This window comes from Schistocerca gregaria, chromosome 11, assembly GCF_023897955.1.
Source record: "Schistocerca gregaria isolate iqSchGreg1 chromosome 11, iqSchGreg1.2, whole genome shotgun sequence".
NCBI classification, from domain to species: Eukaryota; Metazoa; Arthropoda; class Insecta; order Orthoptera; family Acrididae; genus Schistocerca; species Schistocerca gregaria.
In genome coordinates, this window is record NC_064930.1 from 85663590 (window position 1) to 85675320 (window position 11731).

Consider the following 11731-nt stretch of genomic DNA (forward strand, 5'->3'; position numbering starts at 1 on the left):
ATCTAATTACTACATCTTCATCTAATTTTTGTTGTATCTTTCATGGTGGACAACAGTTCATGTGTCGCTAGCAAGCAGTCTGTACTCGAGTCTATTTTTTCAATCGCCATCCTACATAAGGCAATACAATATTGTTTTAAGCAAATTTGTTATGACCCATAAGTATATAATTTTCCTGTATTTGTTGTAAAAGCTTCATATCTATTATTTCATAATATGACACATAACATGATATTTGTAACAAACTACATCCACATTTTTGTTTGTATTCTGCAATAGCATATGTTTCTTGTACACCACTGGAAATGAAAAGGTAAAGGTGATGCTTTTCATTTATGATAACTTCACAAAACTGAGTACTTCCAGAATCTTCAATACAAAATCTCACAAGAATTTATTTCCATAAGAGTTTTTCTGTTGAATGAAAGTACTTCTTGCTTATTTTCTAGTCCTTTTATTGTGTTCTGATTCAGTATCATCACTTTAGATGATTTACATCATTTACATTGTGCACCATATTTAAATACCATTTGCTGTGTACTTGCAACCTTGCACAAGTTCTCTTTGTCTACCTGCTCAAAGAGCAGAGTCAAAACATGATATCAAGACACACACCTTATTTTACCATCAAAGTTACAATGTGAGAGTCGTGAGTCATAATGAGATACACCTGTAACATTGACCTTATTAACAATATAATTTCCAGTATTTGCAGATTCACTATATTTCAGACTGGTTGAAGTCGATTGTAGTTCAGGCACTTGGTGTCTGATGGTATGTTAGTTCTTACTCACACTCTTGATATTCTGAGTTTCTGCACACATCTTCTCTGTAGCCAATTATTTGTGAATATCTTCTAGAATTTTTTTGTGGATAAAAGTTTATGGTGCAGGGTTCTTGTGTTGTGGATAAGTGGTGCCGGTTTTTGTAAATATGGGGTTTTGTTCCCCTTCCAGTCTGAGCAAATTGTTATCTGTCGTTGGAATATGTCATAAATTATGCTAAAGCAGTAATGAATTTTGTGGACAATGATATAAGGATGTGGAAGTGTGATGTATGGAAGTTTGTCTCAGCCTAAGGAGCATGCACTGATAGCCAAAGTGGTGAAGGAGACCACTTAAGATAAGTGGGAAATCCAGGTTTCAGTCCCTATCTGGCACTGTTGAGTTGTAGATTTGTAGCAGATGTCAAGGAATGTGCAGTCAGTGAATTAAATTTTGAACTATTTCGTACAGGTTTGGATCGTTAACAATGTCTATTCTTTCAGATGTGTGTGAGAAATTCTACATTCACTTGTAAGTCTTCCCCCTGACTTTAACTAACAAGGCAGTATTGAAAATTTTCTCATCAGAATCAAGCCCTCAAATGAATGAACATCATTCACTACATTGCCATAAGGTCCTTAAATCTTAAGCCGTTTACAGTAATTGTTCAGATACTTTTCCCACCAAACAAATTGTAGTTGTTTACAGAATTCATGCCAGCCAGAGTGGCGATGCGGTTCTAGGTGCTACAGTCTGGAAATGAGCAACCGCTACTGTCGCAGATTTAAATGCTGCCTCGGGCATGGATTTGTGTGATGTCCTTAGGTTAGTTAGGTTCAATTAGTTCTAAGTTCTAGGCAACTGATACCTCAGAAGTTAAGTCACATAGTGCTGGGCGCCATTTGAACAGAATTCATATAATTTTTACCAAACCAAATGTTTCCATAAACTGATTTAGAGTATATTTTTACTCCCAATGTTGAAAACTTATTTGATACTAACAGCCCAAATATTACATTTTCAATTTACGCGGACAAGAATTCATCTTACAGAACAAGAAAACTACATTCTTGTTTTTACTAATTACATCAATCACTACAAAGTTTTCAACATAATTGATGACATTAGTTATTCAAAAACCTAATTCCACTTCACGTTCCTTTCTTTTTACTACATTTATGGTTGTAGCAGGAACATGCTCAGTGTGAACTTAATTTCTATCTTTTACTGTCACTGTTAACTTATTTTTTTTTAGTCTAGGCTGCAAAGTTTTATTTAAAAATTTTCACTCATCCCCCTATCATTCACTGTTTTCAAGTTTCATGAATCAGTTTCAAAACTTGTCTGATTTAGTAAGTTCTTTCTGAAAATCATTCACTGGTCTTGCATTAATTTCAGGTAATTGTTCAGCTGGGCTTTTAACTTTTTCATTGTTTTTGACAATGTTGTTTTCCAACATTGAGAGTGTTTATTAGCTGTCATAGTTGATTCATTTATGGCTTTACTTTGTCAAACATATTAAAGATTACTTTGATTGTCCTTTTGATAATTTTCAGCTGATGGAATGTAAGTAAACATAAATGGAAGAATTGCACTAAGAAAAGTTTTTAAACTTTTAACTTCATGTGTCCCAGTTCATTGTTGCTGGTATTACTGTTAAGTTTCCAGTCTTCTTTAATTACATATGTTGTTCAATAACAAATTTCATTGAACTATTTTGCTGCTATTCCTGCAACATTTTCATTCATTCTACCCTGGCTGACTGCTACAAGATGCAATCATACTTTTCTATTATCAACTCTGTTTTTACGATTTATCCGTGTTATTTAAAACAACTAACCTCACAAGTATTCTTTTTTGTTTGCAGTCTGATATGTCATAACTGAACAATAAGAGGAAATGAATAGTTATGTCCATAAATTTTAAACTCACAACATTTAAATGATTATGTTGTACTTAATTCTCATTCATCATCCATTCCATGTTGATATCATTGTTGGCACAATATTAACCTAAAATCTATTGTATTTATGCATGCAAACTTGTTTGCCAGCTTTACAGCTTTTTATATATGTCATTACATGTAACTCTGCAATATTTGCCTTAAATTTCTCACATTTTATTAACATTTTCAATATAGTTGTTCTCAAAGTGCAATCAAGCATCATGTCGCTACCCTTACAACTTTCACAGGTGTGTGCTTGACACAATAATACCTTCCAGTGCCAAGAACATGACTTTATAGGTATTACATTATATAGTTACTCCAGTGGTTTCAACATCAATATTGTAACAAAGGGTTTTGACTTACAACTAATTTTAATTTACTGTTTATAATTGTTTCAGTAATCAGTATTAATGCTACCATTACAAATAATAATAATTGGTGTTCTTGTTGTTACTGTTGCAACCACTTACACAGTCACTAAACATGTGTGGCAATTTTGAATTAACAGTATTCAAGTGTATTTTTCCACCTTTTGGTATCAGTATGTACATAAATCTCACATAAATAATATCAAAGTTAAAAATATGGTTGGAAATATGTTATTACTTGACAAATTTCTTTTCCATTCAGTTATTGTATGTGTCGCCATGCCTCCTGTCACATGATTGGTTACGTAAACAATTTAGAACATCATCTACTTCACTTTTCAACCTATATTTGCGCATTGAAGTTACCACTTTTCGTGCCAATTGCCACTTTTTTACCATACAGAAATTCTCTCTAGATCATTATGTAATTGGAATTGATCATCTAATGATTTTACTAGACAGTAAATTACAGTGTCATTGGCAAACAATCTAAGGGGGCTGCTCAGATTATCACCTAGATCACTTACATAAATCAGGAACATCAGAGGGTCCTATGACAGTACCTTGTGAAATGCTAGATATCACTTCTGTTCTACTCAATGATTTACCATCTATCACTTTGAACTGTGGCCTCTGTGAGAGGAAATTAAGAATCCAGTCACTCAACTGAGAAGATATGCACGTAACTTGATTAATAGTCGCCTGTGAGGAACGGTATCAAAAGCCTTCTGGAAATCTAGGAATATGGAATCGATCAGAGATCCCTTGTCAACAGCACTCATTACTTCATGTGTTGCATAAGAATGATATTTTCTGAATCCGTGTTGGTTATGTATCAATAAATCATTTTCTTCAAGACGATTCATAATGTTTGAGTGCAGTATATTCTCCAGAATCCTACTGCAAATTGAGCTCAGTGATTTGGGTCTGTAACTCAATGGGTTACTCCTAATCCCTTTCTTGAATATTGGTGTGACCTGTGCTACTTTCCAGTCTAGTAAGTGGTTTTATGTGATTGCTAAGAAAGGCACTATTGTGTCTGCATAGTCTGAAAGGAACCTGACTGGTATACCATATGGACCGGAAGGCTTGCCTTAAAGTGATTTGTTTCGCAACACCTAAGATACCTTATTTTGTGTCACTCATGCTAACAGCTGTTCTAGTTTCAAATTCCGGAATATTTACTTTGTCTACTTTTGTGAAAAAATTACAAAAAACTGTATTTAGTAACTCTGCTTTAGTGGCAGCATCATTGGCAACATCTCCATTGCTATTGTGCACTGATAGTATTGACTGTTTTTTTGCTGCTGGTGTACTTTACATACAACCAGAATCTTAATGGGTTTTCTACCATATTTTGAGACAATGTTTCATTGTGGAAACCATTAAAAACATCTCGCATTGACGTCCGCACTAAATTTCGAGCTTCCATGAAACTTGGCCAGTCTTGGGGATTTTGCATTCTTTTGAATTTGGCATGCTTTTTTCTTTGCTTCTGTTTCAATGTTCTGACATGTTTTGTGTACCATAGTGGATCAGTCCCATCTCTTACTAACTTATGCTGTATAAATCAATCTATTGCTGTCGATACTGTATCTTTTGATTCGAGCCATATCTAGTCTAAACATACATAATTAGCTTGGAAGGAATGGTGACACTCTCTTAGGAAGGCATCAAGCGAATTTTTATCTGCTGTTTTAAATAGATATATTTTCCATATAATTTTAGTATTTTTTGTTGATATGGTTTCGAGCCTTGCTACAATGACCTCATGTTCACTGATTCCTGTATCTCTCCTTCCCCTGTCTCCATTTTCTGATTTATATCGACCTGGCTATCCACCTGGTTTCCTATATTGGTTGCAATTTTGTTCCTTTTGCCTGTTCTTTCATCCTTTTTGGTGTTTTGATCATCACTTTTGATCATCAACTTCAAAATTTCCTGTTTCTGTGTGAGCCGTTTGGGGAAGAACTCCCTCCCTAGTATCTGCTGTATTGATTCCTCACCCCCTTTCCTTCTCCTCTCGCTTTTGTGCTGTAGCCCCCTTCCACCCTAATACATCACCAGTACAAGTAGCCCGTCTGTGTGGTGGATCTGTTATTTACCCATATGGCTGAGTCCCCTGACAACACAGGGATCACACTACTGATACCTGAGCTGTTTCCTACCCATGTATGCCAATGAATGGTTGCTTATCTTCTTGTAGCATTGGAACTCATGGCTACGGCTGCCATGCCAGACAGCCCTTGCTGTGGCTGGGTAGTGCCCATGGGGGGAGCCACTGGTTGGAGTGGGTGATATCTGGGTGGATGTTTGACGCATGAACCATATTAAGCTGCAAGAATCTTTCTGTTCTGAAATGGCTGTCTCTGTGAGTGTTGAAGGATCATTGAATGCTGCTTCGTATGACCCAGCTACCTTCCCTGACTACACCATGGGAAGAGGGCTAGGCTCACCTGTGTATGTCGACAGTGCTGACTGCCACTCCCCTCGTTTGATTGCCCTGCTTAAAAGGTAGTAAAGATCAAAGAATACAAGTCCCTAGATCGCCTGCCATATGCTGAAGCCGCCAAAACTATGAGAGACTCCATCCATTGACACTATCTTCAACTTTGTAACTTCATTTCCTCCTCCTACCTATTCTTCACACCCACTCCATTCTCCTCTTCCCTCCCCATCCTGCAGTTCTCATGACCTCCCATCTGGGATCTGCTCCACCTCCCTGGCCAAAAAAGTGCCCCTCTCCTTTGGCACCTGTTGATGATCAAACTCCCTCCTGGGATCCCTCTCCCCGGTGTCTCTCAGGCTAGAAGACTCCTACCAGCACTCAGCCACGAGGCTCACCATCTGTGCATCCCAAGGTCACCCACTCTCCTACAGTTCCAGATGCCTCTATCCCTCTGTACCCTGCACTCAACCTCTGAAAGAGAAGAAGAAATATAATTCCCAAAACAAGCGCCCCCCCCCCATGCATCTGGCAGTGCCCTCTACCCCCTCACAACCTGAGTCTGATATCTTATTTATGGATGTCACCATATCCTTGTCAGTGTCGACTACTGACAGAGTGACATAACCCTCTCTTGGCTTCTTTGTGTCTAACCTGGACTCTTGCCACTTGATCATCCAGTGGAATTCAAACGGATACTATCGTCACCAACTGAGAAAGCAACACCTTGTCACTTCCTATTTTGCATTCTATCTTGTATTTCAAGAAATGCATTTTTGTGATGACAATTCTCCAACATTTTTGGTTATCAGGCATTCTGTCAGAACCGTGCTGGCTCCAGTGTAGCTTCTAGTAGGGTCTGCACTTGGTTCACTCCAATATCATACCCCCTAAATTGCAACATGGAAGCAGTAGTGGTTAGAGTGCAAACGACTCCGGCAATCACCATTTGCAATGTCTACCTCCCTCCAGGTAGCCCACTTCCTTAAGTTGCACTGTCTACCTTAACCCAGCAACTCCCACTGCAAGTACTACTCCTTGGGAACTTAAATGCCCACCACCCACTGTGTGGGAGTGTCACTTCAACAGGTAGGAGCTTCCTAATTGAACAACTTATTATGTACCTTGATTTGTCTCTCCTCAGTAATGGTTCCCCTACCCACTTCAGTGCCACTCGTGAACGTTTTCTGCTATCGGTCTCACCATCTCCTCCCGTGCCCTCGTTGCTTTCCTACATTGGTCATCCCATAATGACCTTTGTGACAGTGACCATTTTCCAGTGATTCTATTGTTCCCCTGCTGCCATCAGGTATACAGGCCTCCATGTTGGGCATTCTGCAGTGACGGTTGGACTTTATATACATCTGCTGTGCACCATGAAACCTCCCTCTCAAATTCCATTGATGTAGTCATGCAAGGTGTGTCTGCCACTATTCTTCAAGCTGCTGGCACTGGTGTTCCCCTATCCACAGGTTCCCCTCATCATCTACCAGTACCATGGTGAACCAAGAATGTCCCAGTCACTGTCCAGGACCAGCAATGGTTGCTGCAGAGATTAAAGTGACACCCATCATAGACCAACTTCCTCACTTTTAGGAGTCTCCACACTAAGGCTCCTTACATTGGGAGCACTATATTTCCTCGCTGGGGATGTATGCCTCTTCATTGCAGGTTTGGTCCAAGATCCCTTGCCTTCTGAGCCACCAGCAGTGGTCACCTGTCCAGAGGCTTAACCTTCAAGGTGCTCATGCACTGACACATTGGTCCTTGCAGAACATCTCGTGACACACTTTGTGACGGAATCAGTGTCCTCTTCCTGTTGTCCTACCTCTCTCCACCAGAAATGCAGAGTTGAATAGACCCCCCCCCTCCACCCCACTGTTTCATCCACACCACGCTGAGCACTGTAATGAACCCTCCATGGTATGGGAATTCTTACAGGCTCTTACCTCTTCATGACACACAGCCCCTGGCTCGGATTCCATCCACAACCAGATGATCCAACACTTTGACATTCCCCACAGGCAACATCTCATGGTCTTCACTCACATTTGGCTCATGGGTGCATTTCTGTCACAATGGCAAGATGGTATAGTTATCCCTGTCCTTACGACCAGGAAGATCTCAATAGGTCTAGACAGATGCTTCCAAATTAGCCTGACGAATGTACTTTGTAAACTGCTCGAGAGGATGGCCAGCTTCAGATCATGTTGGGTACTCAAATCTCAGGGCCTTTTGTCCCCGATTCAGTGTAGCTTCCAGACAGGACAATATCCAACTGACCATTTACTCAATTGGAAACAGCCATCTGACAGGGTTTACCCACCTGTGGCACCTTGTTGCAGTTTTCTTTGACCTACATAAGGCATACGATGTGGCTTGGCGCCATCACACTTTAGTTGCTGTCCATGACTGGGGCTTCTGTGGTTCTCTTACAGTTTCTATCCATCAGTTTTTATCTCACCAGCCATTTCAGGTTGGAATTTGGCGCTTCACTCAGCATCACTTAGATTCAGGAGAACTGTCTTGTACAGGGTTCTGTGCTCAGCATCATGCTCTTCCTCATTGCCATCGATGGTGTTGCGACCTCTGTGAGGCCTCTGGTTACTCTGGTGCTGTATGTCAACATTTTTGCATCTGGTGCAGCTCCCACTTGCTAGTATCTGCTGAGTGCTGGCTCCAAGGCACCATCCTATGAGCCTCTGCCTGGGCCATCTCTCATTGTTTTCAGTTTTCTCCCTCCAAAACGTGAGTTATGTATTTTTGTCATCAAGCTACAGTACACCCCTACCCAGAACTTTATTTACACGAGCACCACCTCAGTGTTGTAGCACAGCCCCACATTCACCACCCAAAGAATACATACATGTATGTGGAAGCTTAATTCTCTGTCTCCTTGCCCTGACAGTTTGAGATGCAGTCTGTTGCATTCTTCTCCATCTTTACTATGCTCTGGTTTTGTCCAGACTAGATTATGGTTGTCAGGTTTATGGCTCAGCAGACCCTTCCACTTTGAAACTGCTCGAGCCAGTCCTACATTGTGGCATGCAACTGGTTATTGGTGCCTTTCACGTTAGTTGCATTGATAGTCTCCTCACAGAAGTGGAGATCCCCCCTCTACACATAGAACACAGCCAACTCCTTGTTTCTTATGCAACCACCATTCACCAATTCCTTGACCATCGCATGTAACCTGTGTTCTTTGCCAGTGAGAGATTCTCCCTCCTAACAGCCACTCACAGATGGGATTGGCAGTTGGGAAGTGTCTCACTGCCCTCTGTTGAGATCTCAATCTCAACTCGTTGGACTGCACCCTGCATCTTTCCTTCCATAACATCCACCCCCCTTGGATGGTGCCTAGACCACGGATTAGGACCACTCTATTCCAGGGTCCTAAGATCTCTGTTGATCCTATGGTTTTCCATTGTCTTGTATATGCCATTCTTGCAGTGTTCCAGGGTGGCACCATCCTTTACATCAATGGTTCTAAGGTAGTCGATAAGGTGGAATAAACTTTCACATCTTCTACTGGCTTTGAACACCATTTATTGTTGGGGTCATATGGTGTGTTCATAGCAGAACTTCTAGCCATTCACAAGGCCCTCCTTTTTAATTTTTTTCAGATTCAATGAGGGACTTGCAGGCTATTGACTAATGCTACTGTCATCACCTTTTGGTCTCTGCTATATAAACTTCTCCTTACCTTTGGGCATGCCACCTGTTCAGTTGTCTCTCTGTGGGTCCCACATCATGCAGCATCCCAGGGAATGAACTGGCTCATCATTTGGCTTATTCCCCATTTCCTTTCATGATTCCAGCTGCGGATATGCGGATCTACATCAAATCTCTCTTTTTCCAAAAGTGAAATGCAATCTAGAGTGCCACTGCTCATTGTAATAAACTCTGCACAATCAAGGAGTATACTACAGTTTTGATGCTCTTCCTCACTCCTCTCGGAAGGAGTCCACTGTATTATTCCATTGACACATCAGTCATACCTGGCTCACCCCCTTTTTTCTCCTACATAACATCCCACTCCTACAACATTGTTATTGAGCCAGACTGATTGTATCCCACATATTGGTGGAATCCAATTCCTGATTCCTTAAACTGGTTGAACTGTTCTTCGTTTCCCTCCATGAAAGTGGTCTTTATTTCCAGATGTAAGGTTCTACTTTAGTCTTGGAGCAGGATCAGGTTGTTGTGGTTAGGATTTCCTTTCCAGTCATCCTTGTCTGTGGCCCTAAAACCTCCCGCTTTTTTCCAGTTTTTAGATTTGGTCTCACCTTTCGTGTCTTTTTCTGTGTGTGTGTTTAATGTTCATTATTTTATAGTTTTACTCCTCTGACTGGATCCCTCCACTTTTAGCAGACCCTGACTAACTTCAGATTCGCAGAACTCAGAACATTTGGTCCCATAACCCATCTCAGTTAATCAGTCAATTGATCAATCACTGTTCACCTTCAACTTGGTGCTGTGAGACTGCCCACCACTGGGGTTTAGCACCCCTCAACCCTTTCACTCTATCCAATGCAGTGACTAGTCAACCAGCCAGCCCAGCCTGGCTGATTCCAGTCCCACTGTGTGGAGGTTTGTTGAATTAGAATTGGATTTTCATCCCACAGTGGAGTATGCACTAACATGAAACTTCCTGGCAGGTTAAAACTGTGTGTATGACTGAGACTCGAACATGGAACCATGCCTTTTGTGGATAAGCTCTCTACCAACTGAGTTACCTAAGCATAACTCATCACCTGTTCTCACAGCTTCTATTGTGTCAGTACCTTATCTCCTACCTTTCAGACTTTTCTTCCAAGAGTGCTGCTCTCCCAAGTTCAGCAGGAGACCTTCCATGAAGTTTGAGAGGTAGAAGATGAGGTACTGGCAGAATCAGAGATGTGTGGATGGGTCATGAGTCAAGCTTGGGTAGCTCAGTCAGTAGAGCAATTACCAGCAAAAGGCAAAGGTTCTGTGTTGGAGGCTTGGTTTAGCACACAATTTTAATCTGCCATGAAGTTTCAGGTATGTTGTTGGGATAGAATGGTTTGCATGCCTGTCACTGCAGCCTGACCATCCTACCCTGGTAGGTTGTTTTGTCATGATTTTGTACATATATGACAATGTGGCCGACAAGGACCTGTAATGAGTATTTGGTGTGGTTTACATTTACATCTGTTTAAATGTATGCCTTCTTTGTTAACACAATGGAATCACAAAGACATATTTTTTAGGGGAGTTTGTGGACTATTTGAATCCATTTATCTTCAACCAAGGATACTAGGTGTTGATGGATTTGTGTATGGTCCATTGTTTTGGATATATACATGCAAACACCCGTCTATCTGATTGTATTGTGTATGAGTAAGATTGATTATAGATCATTAGTGTTAGCACAAAATAGTGTAATTTGGACACTAACAAGCAATCATTGGGTGGTGTTACGCAACTGTTGGTTTGGTTAACATAGAGCTAAAGCCTGCAAGGAGAACATTGCAATGCAAGTAGCTGAAGGGTTAGTAGAGACTGGGAGTAGGTGCCTTGGTCATGGGGCAAGGTGACTCTTTGTGTCATTCTGCTCTCTGTCTAACTTTTCTGCAGGCGCTGTGGGTTATAGTCAACATAAACTTTCAGTCATAAGCATATAAAGAAGATTTTATTTCCATACTTTGGACCTGCTCAAGTAGAGATCTAGGTCAGGGAGTGTGGTGGAAGTTAAACATAAGAAAGGAAAATCTCAGATCATTAGTTTTGTTTTAGTGGTGTACTATCTGTGTGAAGTCTTGGCCGCATATTACTCCATTGTTCATGTGTGACCCCTGTGCTACCTTGTGGTTTACTCAAGGATTGGAAATTATGGATTCAGTTCTCATTGTACAGAGAATCCAGAATTTTGGTAGGTTGCAGAGGGGGCATATCTGAAAAATTCTCAGTTTGGTTCATGCTCTCTAAAACCAACTTTCCATTCAGCAGTATAGGCAAGTAGAACCTGTTCAGCCCTATAAGGGAAAGAAGGATGCTGGCCTGAAGGCTACTTGGAAGGTTATAGTTTCTACATCAAAGCTATTTGCCACAAATAGCCCTGGCTCCAATGCTACTGCATTTAACATAGCCTCAGCAGTACTGCCTACCACCTCTGAGTGCACTCAGCTGATAATCAACTCCAACACTGGAAAAGACAATCCTGACAGTGCCTGTGATTCAGCAA

At 40.8% G+C, this 11731-nt stretch overlaps 2 protein-coding genes and 1 long non-coding RNA gene across 18 annotated transcripts in view; 2 read left to right on the forward strand and 1 right to left on the reverse strand.

Annotated features, from left to right (window-relative positions):
• The window catches only part of LOC126295455 (zinc finger protein 708-like), an 885643-nt gene that overhangs the window by 500626 nt on the left and 373286 nt on the right, over positions 1 to 11731 (forward strand). The window lies entirely within an intron of this gene.
• Positions 1 to 11731, reverse strand: part of LOC126295459 (uncharacterized) — a 1097875-nt gene that overhangs the window by 463045 nt on the left and 623099 nt on the right. The window lies entirely within an intron of this gene.
• Positions 1 to 11731, forward strand: part of LOC126295452 (zinc finger protein ZFP2-like) — a 909451-nt gene that overhangs the window by 144586 nt on the left and 753134 nt on the right. The gene's annotated exons all lie outside the window — the stretch shown is intronic.